Below are 13,184 nucleotides of genomic sequence, written 5' to 3'. Positions count from 1 at the left end.
AGACACAGCTCTATTTCTGGAATTTTTGGTAGTTAATTAGAGATAAGAATCTCATGAACTTTCTTGACCAGGGTGGCTTTGAACCTTGAGCCTTTGATTTCAGCCTTCTGAGTAGCTAGCATTACAGGTGTAAGCCACCAGTGCCCCAGCTATAACTAGGTCCTCAGAAAGTTTGAGATGTCTTCAGACTATACATGATATTGTCATAGGATTAAAATATGTTTCAAGTAAATTGCCCAAAGGTACTGCATAAGTAAATGGAAGCACTGGGCCTTTATCTTCCTCTCCCTCTCCTTTTACCTCTCTCTCCTTCCTTCCTTCCTTCCTTCCTTCCTTCCTTCCTTCCTTCCTTCCTTCCTTCCTTCCTCCTTCCTTCCTTCCTTCCTTCCTTCCTTCCTTCCTTCCTTCCTTCCTTCCTTCCTTCCTCCCTTTCTTCCTCCCTCCCTTTCTTTCTTTCTTTCTTTCTTTCTTTCTTTCTTTCTTTCTTTCTTTCTTTCTTTCTTTCTTTCTTTCTTTCTTTCTGTCTGTCTTTCTTTCTTTCTTTCTTTCCTTTCTTTCTTTGTGATAGGAAGGGTTTGAACTGAGGACCTTGTACTCGGCGGGTACTCTACAACTGAAGACATCAGCCCCAATCCTCAGATTATTCTTAGTATTGTGTTCTTTTGCCCTCAAGCAGTTAATGATTCAGGTGTTATTAAGAAATGCATCCACATCAATCAGATAAATAGTGTGACTGTATAATCATAAACTTTTTATAATTTAAATATAACGATTTTCTAGAGACAAAGCAGAAGTATTGACTGAAGTAGCTAAAGAGTTTCATGGAAAATAGATAAGTCTTAAATAGGGATATGGTCAGAGTGAGGAAATACAATTCACAATTCTGGTCAGGAAGAAAGTGCTCTGCAGCTTTACTTTGTAATTAGAAGGAACATGTGAAAGACATTTGAGTAGTTAAAGTAGCTTGGTACGATAATCAGTTTCACTAGGGCAATTTGTAGGAAGGATTAAAGTAAGAAGATTTCATAGATTTTCTGTTTTAATATACTGGAGAGCAGTGACAATATTGTACTGGCTATTCCTAACTTTTTAAAAAATCTTCCTTCTATTCATCATTGAGAACATTTGGGGCTTGCTCCCTGGTGCATTTGCTCACTTGCTGTGTCTGGGCCTCCACCCTTGAGAATGTATCTGTTCCAGGGCAACAAACCAGGGCAAACCTGTCTTTGCCTGACATGTGACTATGCCATGCTATCTATGAATGCCAAGACAGCATTCACTCCTCAGTGTCTTGTTGAGCTGCTTTGAGCTTGCAGGCTAATTTACTACCTGATAGATTCTAAATCTATCAGTAGTGACAAATATGACAAATACATAGGCTCCAGCACATTTTTGGTGGTTCTTGACTAAAACAAATGCTAGCAGAATCTTTTTAAATTTTAATATTGCAGGATTTACTTAATTTTACTATAGTCAGCTTAATTTTTTCTCTTTAAAGATAGCAATCTAATATTCTCAAAATCTTGAAACTTTTCAGGCATTTTTCATATGCTCATCTGTTAAAGGAAACATCTAAGTTTATATTTAATGATCCCTCACAGTTTTTTCCCCCAAACCTCAGTCACTCAGCTGAGATCATTTATACTATTTGGAAATAAGGCAAGGAAAGCAGCACTAGAATTAAACACCACACTTTGGAGAGATAAGCATTGAACTTGACTCATGGAGGGGCCTCAGGAAAAGGCATAATGTCTAATTTGCAGGGGAAATAGTGTTCCTGTAATCTGCAGAGGGGATGGGGACCACTGCTGCCTGCTTCAGAAAGTTGGGGTGCTATGGGGCTTCACTTAGGACATATGGATTCATTATAGATTGGGTAAAAGAAAGATTAGCTAATAGAAATGGAGAAGGGAAAGGAAACTAGTTTTGCAGTTAGGGAATGTATTATCCAGACACAACCAGTTGTGTGTGTGTGTGTATATGTGTGTGTGTGAGTGCACGAGCATGCGTGCACATGCACGTGTGTGTAGGAGTGGGAAGAAAGAGGGAGAAAGAGAGGGAGAACGAAACTGATTCGCTTACTTAAAGAATTTGCTCTGTGATAGTGGGGTATTGTATTAATAACTCAGTAAACTATTCCTTAATTCAAGGAATTGGCTCTTGTTTAAACTTTGAATTTCTTAAATGTGCAGAATGGGTGGACAACTGGGAATCAGTCTGAGTTCAAAAGCAGCCTAGAGACAAGATTCCCTTTTTCTTAAGGGAAACCCTGACTTTTATTCTCCTAAGCCTACCAGCTGATTGGATGTTCCCATTGACATTTTCCAAGTTTACTGAATTTGTTTTTTACCCCCTTTATTGTCAAAGTGATGTACAGAGGGGCTACAGTTTCATATGTAAGGCAGTGAGTACATTTCTTGTTCAACTTGCTACCTCCTCCCTCATTTACCCCTCTCCACCCCACTCCCCTTCCCTTCCGCCTCCACCCCATGAGTTATATAAGTGGTTTACACCAAATGGTTTTATAAGTATTGCTTTTGGAATGGTTTGTCTTTTTATCCTTTGTCTCTCGATTTTGGTATTCCCTATCCCTTCTCTAGTTCTAATACACATATATACAGTATCCAGGGTACTAAGATGAGATACAGTGATGGGGGGCGGGGTAAAACCACAGGAAGGGAATATGAGAAAAAAAAGGGTAGGGTTTCACATGGCATGTTGAAAATAATTACAACAATGATATAACACTTGTTTCCATAACTTGGAGCTCATTTCGCTTAGCATCATATGTGTTCATAAGGACATAGCTATTGGGCTATTGTGATCTTTCGCTATGACTAGTCTAATCATGTACTAATTATTCCCTATGAGGGAAACCATACAGTCCATGTTTCTTTGACTCTGGCTCACATCACTTAGTATAAGTCCTTCCATTTCCTTATAAATGGGGCAATGTCATTCTTTCTGATAGAAGCAAAAAATTACATTGTATATTTGTACCACATTTGCCTGATTCACTCATCTACTGAGGGGCATCTGGATTGGTTCCATATTTTAGCAATGACAAATTGTGCTGCAATGAATATTGTTGTGCTGGTGGCTTTAGTGTGGTCTTGCTTGTAATCTTTTGGGTAGCTGCCCAAAAGTGCGGCTGCTGGGTTTTAGGGGAGCTCTATGTTTAGCCTTCTGAGGAAAATCCATACTGCTTTCCAGAGTGGTTGAACAAGTTTACATTCCCATCAACAATGTAGTAGAGTTCCCTTTTGGCCACATCCCCTCTAGTTTTAATTTGCTACAGGTGTTGAGCCAGTTTTGCCAGCACCATTCATTAAAGAGGCTGTCTTTCTTTCATCCTATTTTTTTTTAGCTCCTTTATCAAAGATTAAGTAGCCTTAGTTCTGTGCATTCTTTTCTGGGTCTTCAGTTCTGTTCCTTTGGTCTTCAGGCCTGTTCTTGTGACAATACCAAGCTTTTTTTTTTTTTTTTTTTTTTTTTTTTTTTTTACAATAGCTTTGTAATACAGCTTGAAGTTTGGTATTGAAATTCCTCCTGCACTGTTCTTTCTACTTAGGATTGTTTTTGCTATTCTGGGTCTTTTGTTGCTCCATATGAATTTCTGGATAGCTTCCTTTATTTCATTACAGAATGATGTTGGAATATTGATGGACATTTCATTGAATTTGTATATAGCCTTTGGTAATATTGCCATTTTAACAATGTTAATCCTCCCAATCCAGGAGCATGGGAGGTTTATCCATTTCCTTAGTTCTGTCTTAATTTCCTTTTTCAGGTTTTTAAAGTCCTCATCATAGAGCTCTTTCACTTCGTTGGTTAATGTTATTCCTAAGTATTTTATGTTTTTTGAGGTTATTGCAGAAGAAATTGCTTTCCTGATTTCAGCCCCTCTCTTCGGGTCATTGGCACAAAGAAAAGCCATTGATTTTTGAGGATTTATTTTATATCCTGTTACTTTGCCAAAGTTTTGGATTAGCTCATGTCGCCTGCAAGGAGAGAGAGTTTAACTTCATCTTTTCCTATTTGGATCCCCTTTATGTCTTCCTTTGGCCTTATTGCTCTGGCTAGGAATTCTGGTACTATGTTGAAGAGGAGAGGAGAGAGCAGACAACCTTGTCTTGCTTCTGATTTTAAAGGAAATGGCTTTAACTTTTCACCATTACAAATAATGCTCTTTGTGGGTTTGTAGTAGACAGCCTTAATTATATTCAGGAGATGTTCCCTGGAAATCCTAGTTTCTCCAAGCTTTTATCAAAAATGGGTGCTGGATTTTATCAAATGCATTTCCTCATCTAGAGAAATAATCATGTGATTCTTGACCTTGCTCCGGTTGATGTGGTGGATTATGTTGATTGACTTGCTTATATTGAACCAGCTTTGCATACATGGAACAAATCTAGTTTGATCATAAAGTATAATTTTTTTGATGACTTGTTGAAGTCAATTGGCCAGAATTTTGTTGAGAATTTTTCTGTCAATGTTCATCAAGGAAATCGGTCTACAGTTCTCTTTCTTTGATGAGTCTCTGTCTGGTTTTGGGATAAGGGTTATACTGGCATCATAGAATGTGTTTGGTAGTGAACTTTCACTTTGAATTTCATTGAAGAGTTTGAGAAATATTGGTGTGAATTCTGTTTTGAAGTCCTGTAGAATTCTGCTGTGAATTCATCTGGACTTGAACTTTGCTTGGATGGAAGATTTCTTATTTCAGTTTCTATTTCGTTGCTGGATATGGGTCTGTTTAGTAGGTTTAAATCTTCATGGTTACTTTTGGGCATATCAATTTTTGCTAGGAATTTGTACATTTCTTCCAGTTTCCCAAATTTATTGGCATAAAGGTTTGCAAAATATTCCCTTATGCTGTTGTGAAGCTTGGTTGTTTCTGTGGTGATGTTTCTTGTTTCATCTCTGACTTGTTTATTTGGGTGTGCTGTCTTTGTTTTTTGGTCAGATTTGCTAGGAGTCAATCTATCTTGTTAATTTTTTCAAAGAACCAACTCTTAGTTTTGTTGAGTCTTTCTATGGTTTGTTTTGACTCTAAGTTGTTTAATTTTGATTTAATTTTAGTTATTTGCTTCCATCTATTGGGTTGGGGTTTGGCTTGCTGTTTTCTTTCAAGGAGCTAAAGGTGCTTCCTTAAGTCATTGAATCGATATTTCTCCAGTCTGTTGCTGTAGGCACTCAGAGCTATAAATTGTCCTCTGAATACTGCCTTTGCTGTGTCCCAAAGGAGCTGGTACTTTGTGTGCTCATCTTGGTTTAATTCCATAAACATTTGAATTTCTGTTCTAATTTCTTCAATGACCCACTGATGGTTCAGCAATGTGTTGTTCAGTCTAACATGAATTGTAGGATTTTCTGTGGTGGCTGTTTGAGTTGAGCTCTAATTTTATTCCATTGTGGTCTGGAGAATGCAGGGAATGATTTTGATACATCTGAATTTGTACAGATTTGCTTTGTGCACTAAAATGTGATCTATTTTGGAGAATGTTCCATGTACTGCTGAGAAGAATGTATATTCTGGTGTTGCTGGATGAAATATTCTGTAGATGTTGGTTAAGTCTAGTTAGTCTATGCAGTTGTTTAGTTTTGAAGTTTCTTTGTTCAGTTTTTGGCAGGCTGATCTGTCCAGAAGTGAGAGTAGTGTGTTAAAGTCTCCAACTATCAATGTGTTTGGATCCATCAGTGTTTTTAGAGTCAGTAGTGTTTGTTTGATGAAGTTTGGTGCTCCTGTATCTGGTGTGTAGATGTTTAGGATGGTTATATGCTCCTGTATGAGAGATACCTTTATTAGTATGTAGTAACCCTCTTTGTCTCTTCTTACCATTTTTAATTTGAAGTAAATTTTATCTGATACTAGGATTGCCACTCCAGCCTGCTTATGGGGGCCATTTGCTTGGTAGATTTTATTCCAGCCTTTCACTTTTAGAAAATGTTTGCTTTAGCTGGCTAGATGTGTCTCTTGGAGGCAGCAGAAAGATGGATCTTGATTTTTGATCCAACTTAAGAGTCTAGGTCTTTTAATTGGAGAGTTAAGTCCACTAACATTGAGAGTTAGGGTTGAGAGATGATTGTTTGTTCCTTTCATTATAGCTATCCTTTGAAGGTCTGTGTCTCCCCAGTTCTTGCTCTCATAACCTGGTTTGCACTTTAGGGTTCATTTCTCTGTATTGTGATCTTGATGATTATCCTTGTGTAGGACATCCTTGAGGATTTTCTGTAATGCTGGTGATATATTGTTTTACATGTTCTTTACTGTGAAAGGTTTTTCTTTGACCTTTGGAGATGAATGAGAGTTTAACTGGATACAGTATTCTTGGTTGGTTGTTATTTTTCTTTAGGGTATGGCATACCTCATTCCCATCTCTCCTTGCTTTCATGGTCTCTGCTGAGAAATCTGGAGTAATTCTGATTGGTTTTACTTTATATGTGATTGTTTTCTTCTCCCTAGCAGCTTTAAGGATTCTTTTCTTGGTTTCTATTGATCCTGTTAGAATTACAATGTGTAGGTGGGATGTCCTATTCTGGTCTGGTCTGTTTGAGGTTCTAAATGATTTTTGTATATGGATAGGCTTATCCTTCTGGGTATTTGGGAAGTTCTCTGCTAGTAATCTGTTAAACAAATTGCCTATTCTCCTAACTTCTTTCTCTAGATTTTCCTCAATACCTATTAGCCTGAAATTGGACTTCCTGTTTGTATCTTGGAGCCCTTGTAATGTTCTGTTTGGCTTATTGGATTGGCTTTGTATTATTTTTTGTTCTTTCTCCATAAAGTCTAAGGAATCTTCAGTTCCTGAGATTCGATCCTCTGCATCATCCAGTCTGCTCTGTAGGCTAGCTACTTGGTTTCTCATCTCCTTTCCTTCTGACTGGTCTCTCTTGATGGCTTCCATGTTTGCTATAATTTTCTCTTCAGTCCTGTATGGACTTCTTTACTTCTTTAATTGGTTCTGAGTTCTGTCTCTCAAATCTTTTAGCTGAGTAGATATCTTTTGATAGGACTCTTTTTCCTTCTGTTGGAGTTTGTTTATTTTTCTATTCGTGGAAGCCATGAATTTCTCTACTAATTTATGGTTGACTTCATTGCATTCATGTATTAATCTTTGGCTTGCCTCCTCATGCTCTAGAATACTTGTCTGAAGAGACTCAAGCTTTTAATTTTTCATTTTATCAGTAGAATTTGTAGAGCATTTTGAGGATTCTCCTCTAGTTCTTTGATTGACTGCTCTGTTTCCTTCTTATTTTGAGTGGGAGATGAGATTCCCTGACTTGCCATCTTTCTTGTGCTTCTTCTCCCCATTTGGATTGGGAATGCCAATTTTCAAGCACCTGTGAGTACTGTTTAAGACCAGAAACAAAGCTTACCAAATCCTGTTGTATAAATCTTAGAGGTTCACAATCATATACAGATAACTTCCCTCTCTTTTTTGCATATAAAAGTAGATTTGGTGTCCCCAAAGAATACAATTTTAATATAGAAACCAACCCTGAGTCTTGTATTCAGTAGCTAATTATATACAGTTATAACCATGAACAAGTTTGTTCTTATGTTTGGCTCTTTTTGGACTGATGGGATTGCTCTATGGACCCCTCTGACTCACTCAGATTGAACAAGGATACCCTCTATCTAGCCTGCCAATAACCCAGGTTCAATGGAGTCTGGAGGTCCTGGAAGTAAGTTTAGGAGGGTAAGTTAGGTGTAGTGAAGAGAATGGAGTAAAAAGAATGGGGGATGATGATTTTGATTTGGTTTCAGTGAAATGGAAAGGGGGGAAAAGGGTAGAAAAGGAAGAAAGAGCAAGATTAAAATGATGTATGGCATAGTGTCAACAAAAAACAGCAAAGGTATTAGACAAACAGAAGTAATTTTAAAGAAAAATGTGAAAAGAGAAACAAAGAAAAACACAGAGAAACAAAATAAAAAAGAGAATAAAAACAACAAGAACAAACAAACAAATGAAGAGAAAAGGAATCTCCCTTGTTTGAGTGGGCTCTTTCCAGCCTCTTGTTTCCTTGTAATGTTCTATGGTCTGTTTTCCTGATGCTTCGCTGGTTTGATTTTCTTTCCATTTGCAGGGGGCAGGTTGCTGTGACCCTCCTTCCTGGTTAGTTAAATCCTAGCAATGTGTGGTTCACACAGCTTGCAGGTAGGAGTTGGTGCCTCCTGTAGTTGGGGGACGCTGAACAGTCTTGGGAACCATGGGTCCTTCTGTCGGCTGTGGGGCCACTGCTTTTAACTCCTGCCTCCGGCTATGCTATGAAGTCAGCAGGGTGGGGCACCTGTGGCTTGGTTTACTTGGCTGAAAGCCACATGCCCGAGGAAGTTTCTCCCACCAGGGCGGGGAGACCTTCTCCTGCGCGGGGCTGGCTGTGTGGTTCACCTTGGTTTGCTGGTCAGAGTTTGGTGCCCTCTGTATTGGCGACATTTATCAGTCTCAGGAACCTTGCGTCTCCCATCTGTTTCGTGCCGCCAGTAGCTGCTCACTGCTGCCTTTGGTTTGATTTTAGAAATTCTGGCCGCTGAGGAATTGGCTGCTGCAACATGGCAGGGTGGAGCAGGACAGGGCAGGGTGCTTCTGGCTGAGTTTACCTGAGGCTGTGAGCTGCAGCCCTGGAGAAAGAACCTCCCACCTGGGTGAGGAGACCTGGGTGGAGCTGGCTCTCACTGTTCAATTACTCTTAATTTTTCATTTATTTTCAAAGTGAAGTACAGAGGGGTTACAGATTCATATGTAAGGCAGTGATTACATTTCTTGTTCAACTTGTTACCTCCTCCCTCATTTTTGTTAGGTTTTTAAAGTAGGTAGCCGGTAAAGGAGAACACCACGTGGTATTCAGGCAGGAAAGAAATTTTATTACCGAACTGCTGGCCTGTGGCCAAGATGATCCATGGCCAGAGAGAAGGGAGCGAGAGAGGGAGCGAGAGAGGGAGTGACCCCCACCCAGCCATGCCTTATATCTAGGGAAGGGGCAAGGGGTGTGGCCAGGTGGATTAGGATGTGACCTCAGGGAAAGGGGAGGTAACTGCCTCCAGGTCTGCAGGTTACCCAGGTAACTGGGTGGAGACTTAATGAGATGGGGGCAGCTACCTGGAGCCCTCAGGGAGAGAACCTAACAATTTTTCCTCTGCCTCTCCCCTCCACCTTTCCATCTCCCCACCATGTGTTGTACAGTTGGTATACACCAAATGGTTTTGTATGTGTTGCTTTTGGAATGGTTTGTCTTTTTATCCTTTGTTTCTCAATTTTGGTATTCCCTTTCCCTTCCCTAGTTCTAATACATGTATACACAGTATCCAGGGTGCTCAGATGAGATAGTAATAGTGGGTTACTCTTGCCCTTTTCAAAGATGGCCCTTTCATCCTCACTTTCCCCTTACCCGCTGTATTTCCAGTCTGCTCTGGCCCAGTCTATGCCAGAGTCAAAGATGGTTCTTCATTCTGGTGGTGGGGGAATGGCTACCTTCCAGATACTGCTCTGTGGGCGCGAGTGGGAATGTCTTTTGTGGGGTACTCATGCTTTGTCTGGAATTTTGGCCTGTCCATGCTTAGCCTGTGATCTGCATCTATCTGCTGTGTGTCTGGAGGATTTCTTACTGGTTATTGCTGTGTATTGTAGGTGAGTGGCATGCTGGGCATGCTACCAGCACTGGCTTGGAAGCAGGACACCACTGTTTTCTCAAGCCAGCCACCTCAATTTTTCCTTTCTGGCCAGAATCTCTATACTGTTATAAGTAACTTGGGCTGTCTTTCTAGGAGTAAAAGTTTCTCTGGAGTAGTAAAACTGGGTTCTTGGAGGGAGCTTAGATAAGGATCTGCTGCTCCTCCACCATTTTCCACTATCCTCTTGAGTTGGGTTTTATTGTTGTTGTTTGTAATTTGACTGAGGATTGAACTCAAGGGCTTATGCTTGCTACCTAAGCATGCTGCCTCTTGAGCTAAACTCAGCTCTTTTGTTTCGAAATAGGATTTTACCAATTTTTCCTGAGCTGGTCCTGACCTAGCAATCATCCTGCCACTGTCTCTGAGTAGCTAGTTTTGTTTTACAATGTATGTCACCATGCCCAGCTTAAGGTAATTGATTTTTAAAAGTGACTACTGAAGAACCTGAGCAGCCATTGCACCTCCATATTGTAGCTTAGGCCTGACTCGGCCCTGAAGCTTCCTGGAATAACTGCAGAACATGTCAATGTGAAGAACCTGAACAAAATGCTGTCTAAAATAATGAAGGTAGTCAGAGAGACTTCATTTGACCAGAGGTCAGTTAAAGTTAGAATGCTTTAGCCATTGTGATGAAAAGGAAATGTATTGAAGTATGGCCACTGTGTTTTGTGTTCCTGAAACATGGTTAATGTGTCCCCTCAAGCTAAAGATGACTCCGGGGACCCCCTTGTGACCCAACCCAAATCAAGAGATAATAGGAAATACCTGAAGTTCCAGATGTCCCCTCAAGCTAAGGATGACTCAAGCAACACCCTTGTGATCCAACCCAGATCATTTGTTTAAACCATTTGTTTAAATCATTTTGAACCCAATAAGCTATCCAATTACCTTCCCCAGGCGCGTTCCCACCATTGATTAGGCCAACCATTCTTAAGAATTATTTTATAACTTTGCCATGAAACGAAATGTTTTGCTGCGAGTTGCTGTGCTGTTTCATGATTTTCCCGCTGTGTGACATGATTTGCTGCTGCTGATGTGACGCATGGAATGCTCCCACAAATTCTATAAAAACCTTGCTGAGTGGAGGGTCAGGGCTTTCCATTCTGACCCGCTGCATAGGTGATGATCGGAAGCCCAGGATCGAGCTTGCAATAAAGACTCTCATGTGATTACATCAGCTTTTGGCTCCTTGGTGGTGTTTGGGGACCCCAAAATCTGGGCATAACACTACCATGACAAAGGTATCTTAATTGTCACATGTTGATTGATATATTACAAAATAACTAGAAACCTTGGCTTAGTTCATTTGGTACATAACAATAATTGCATCAGGAGCCAATGAGAATATACCTTTCAGGTGAAGGAAGAGAAATTTCACCAGAGTATGATTGCATAGTCTTGTTGAAATATTGGACAAAAGTTGTAAGAATGTCCAGTCTGAAAATCAGAGGCAGGAATCCTTAAATCGCATTTTCTTTCTAGTTTATATGTGAGGATAACTTAACATCTTACCTCTCTTCCTTCTCAGTTCATGTATTCAGTAATTTACGGAGCATCAATGTGATAGGCACTCCACTAGGAAGTAAAGGTATCAGTGTTACTTGAAATCATTTGTTTTTAAATTTTTGCCTCAGAGGGTCTCATAGAATCACTCCATATGATTCTGCTTACAGCTGTGTAAGAAGAGATTATGACCCATGTTATACATTTACTTGATTCTTTGTAAAAATTTATTTTAATTGACTAATAAAACTATACATATGCATCTTGTATAATATACTATTTCAAAGTATGTATACTTTGTGGAATGGACTTTTACTTGACCCTTCACATTGCCCACACTTTTCAGGAATTGATGCAAAGTATGTGTGGCACAAACAAACCAGCAAATAAAACTAAATGGAGTACTTCCTGCTGCTTATTTTTCTTCTTCCACTGCCTTTGCTTTGGGTTTATGTTGTGCAAATGTGGTATGAGCCAGAAGATTCCTACATGCTTATGGTTCTGCAGGCAGATCTAAGGGGGTGTCTGACTTTTGCCTCCCTACTCTCAAGAAACACAAAGGCTTACTGGTTTGAACAAGGATCATGCTATACAGTATTCTCTACATTTCCATAAAAATGGAATCTCAATCTCCCTGAAGTCTTTTGTCCTGGTTTCTAAGTGGCTTTCCAGAGTTAGAATGAGAAGAATAGGAGTTAGAAACAAAAGAGAAGTTTCTTTGAGGGAAAATATTCTAAAAAATATTTAGTATGATGCTATATGGGATTCCACATCTGGTTTTTCCACATTTATCCTGTCAATAAAACATGCACCTGTTAAGTTTTTCATCACAAGCCATATTTCTCATCTGTCTTGCCTGACCTTGTCATAAGACATTTCCCTGTTAGCACTCACTTGGATTTTTGTACTGAGTGGAAGTTGGAAGTGATTGCAAAAGAAAGCAATTTCTTCTGACGTCTTGTGGACGACCTATTTATCTCCTTATGGAATATAGGGAAGTATTGCAGCGAAACACAATATGGCCTGTGGCAGAATATTTCACAATAGGGACTCAATTTCTACATGAATTTTGGTGGAGACTTTCAAACCATAGCATGAGTCATTTGTCAGATAAAGTTATTTATCCTTTAGATCATGTTGATTAAATTCTAAATTGTTACATAACTTATTGTTGTGCCTCCCCCTCCTTGTCCTCCAACCTAATCCCAGTTTGTATTTCCTGAAAAACTGAGATCTAGAGTTTTCTCAGATTCATGCTAGATTTTTTTTTTAAATCAGGACAGGGAATTCTTCAAAGATTGTGTGGTGAACTTTCTGTGGTTTCATATCAGCAGGCATGTACAGTGACCTGCCCCTCTTCTACTCATATTAAGACTTATTTTTGGGTTTATATGTCAATCAGGCACATGCATCTTTATAGATTTTCCATTTAGCAGCCATCAGTGGCCCCTATGAACATCCATCCTGTTGTTCTCACAATATGATGATATTCTATGCTTGCTTGATTAGTGGAAACTCTGATACTACTCATAAAAATAAAGCATTAAATATTTGTGAAAGATGGAACATATTCAACACTTATCACACATTAAAAGGAATTTTTATCAATAATGATAGTTTCTTCTTTCTTTCCTTCCTTCCTTCCTTCCTTCCTTCCTTCCTTCCTTTCTTTTTCTTTCTTTCTTTCTTTCTTTCTTTCTTTCTTTCTTTCTTTCTTTCTTTCTTTCTTTCTTTCTTTCTTTCTTTCTTTCTTTCTTTCTTGTCAGTCCTGGGGCTTGAACTTAGGGCCTGGACACTGTACCTGATCTTCTTTTGCTCAAAGCTAGCACTCTACCATGTGAGCTACAGGTTGGCCTTTTATGTGGTACAGAAGAATCAAATGCAGGGCTTCATGCATGACAGGCAAGCACTTTACCACTAAGCCACATTCCCAGTCCAATAATGACTTCTTAAAAGAATTATTTCTCTTATCACAAGTTGAGGGAAAAAAATTCTGCAAGTACTA

Source organism: Perognathus longimembris, chromosome 7, assembly GCF_023159225.1.
Source record: "Perognathus longimembris pacificus isolate PPM17 chromosome 7, ASM2315922v1, whole genome shotgun sequence".
Lineage (NCBI taxonomy): Eukaryota > Metazoa > Chordata > Mammalia > Rodentia > Heteromyidae > Perognathus > Perognathus longimembris.
Note: the sequence above shows the minus strand (reverse complement) of the source record.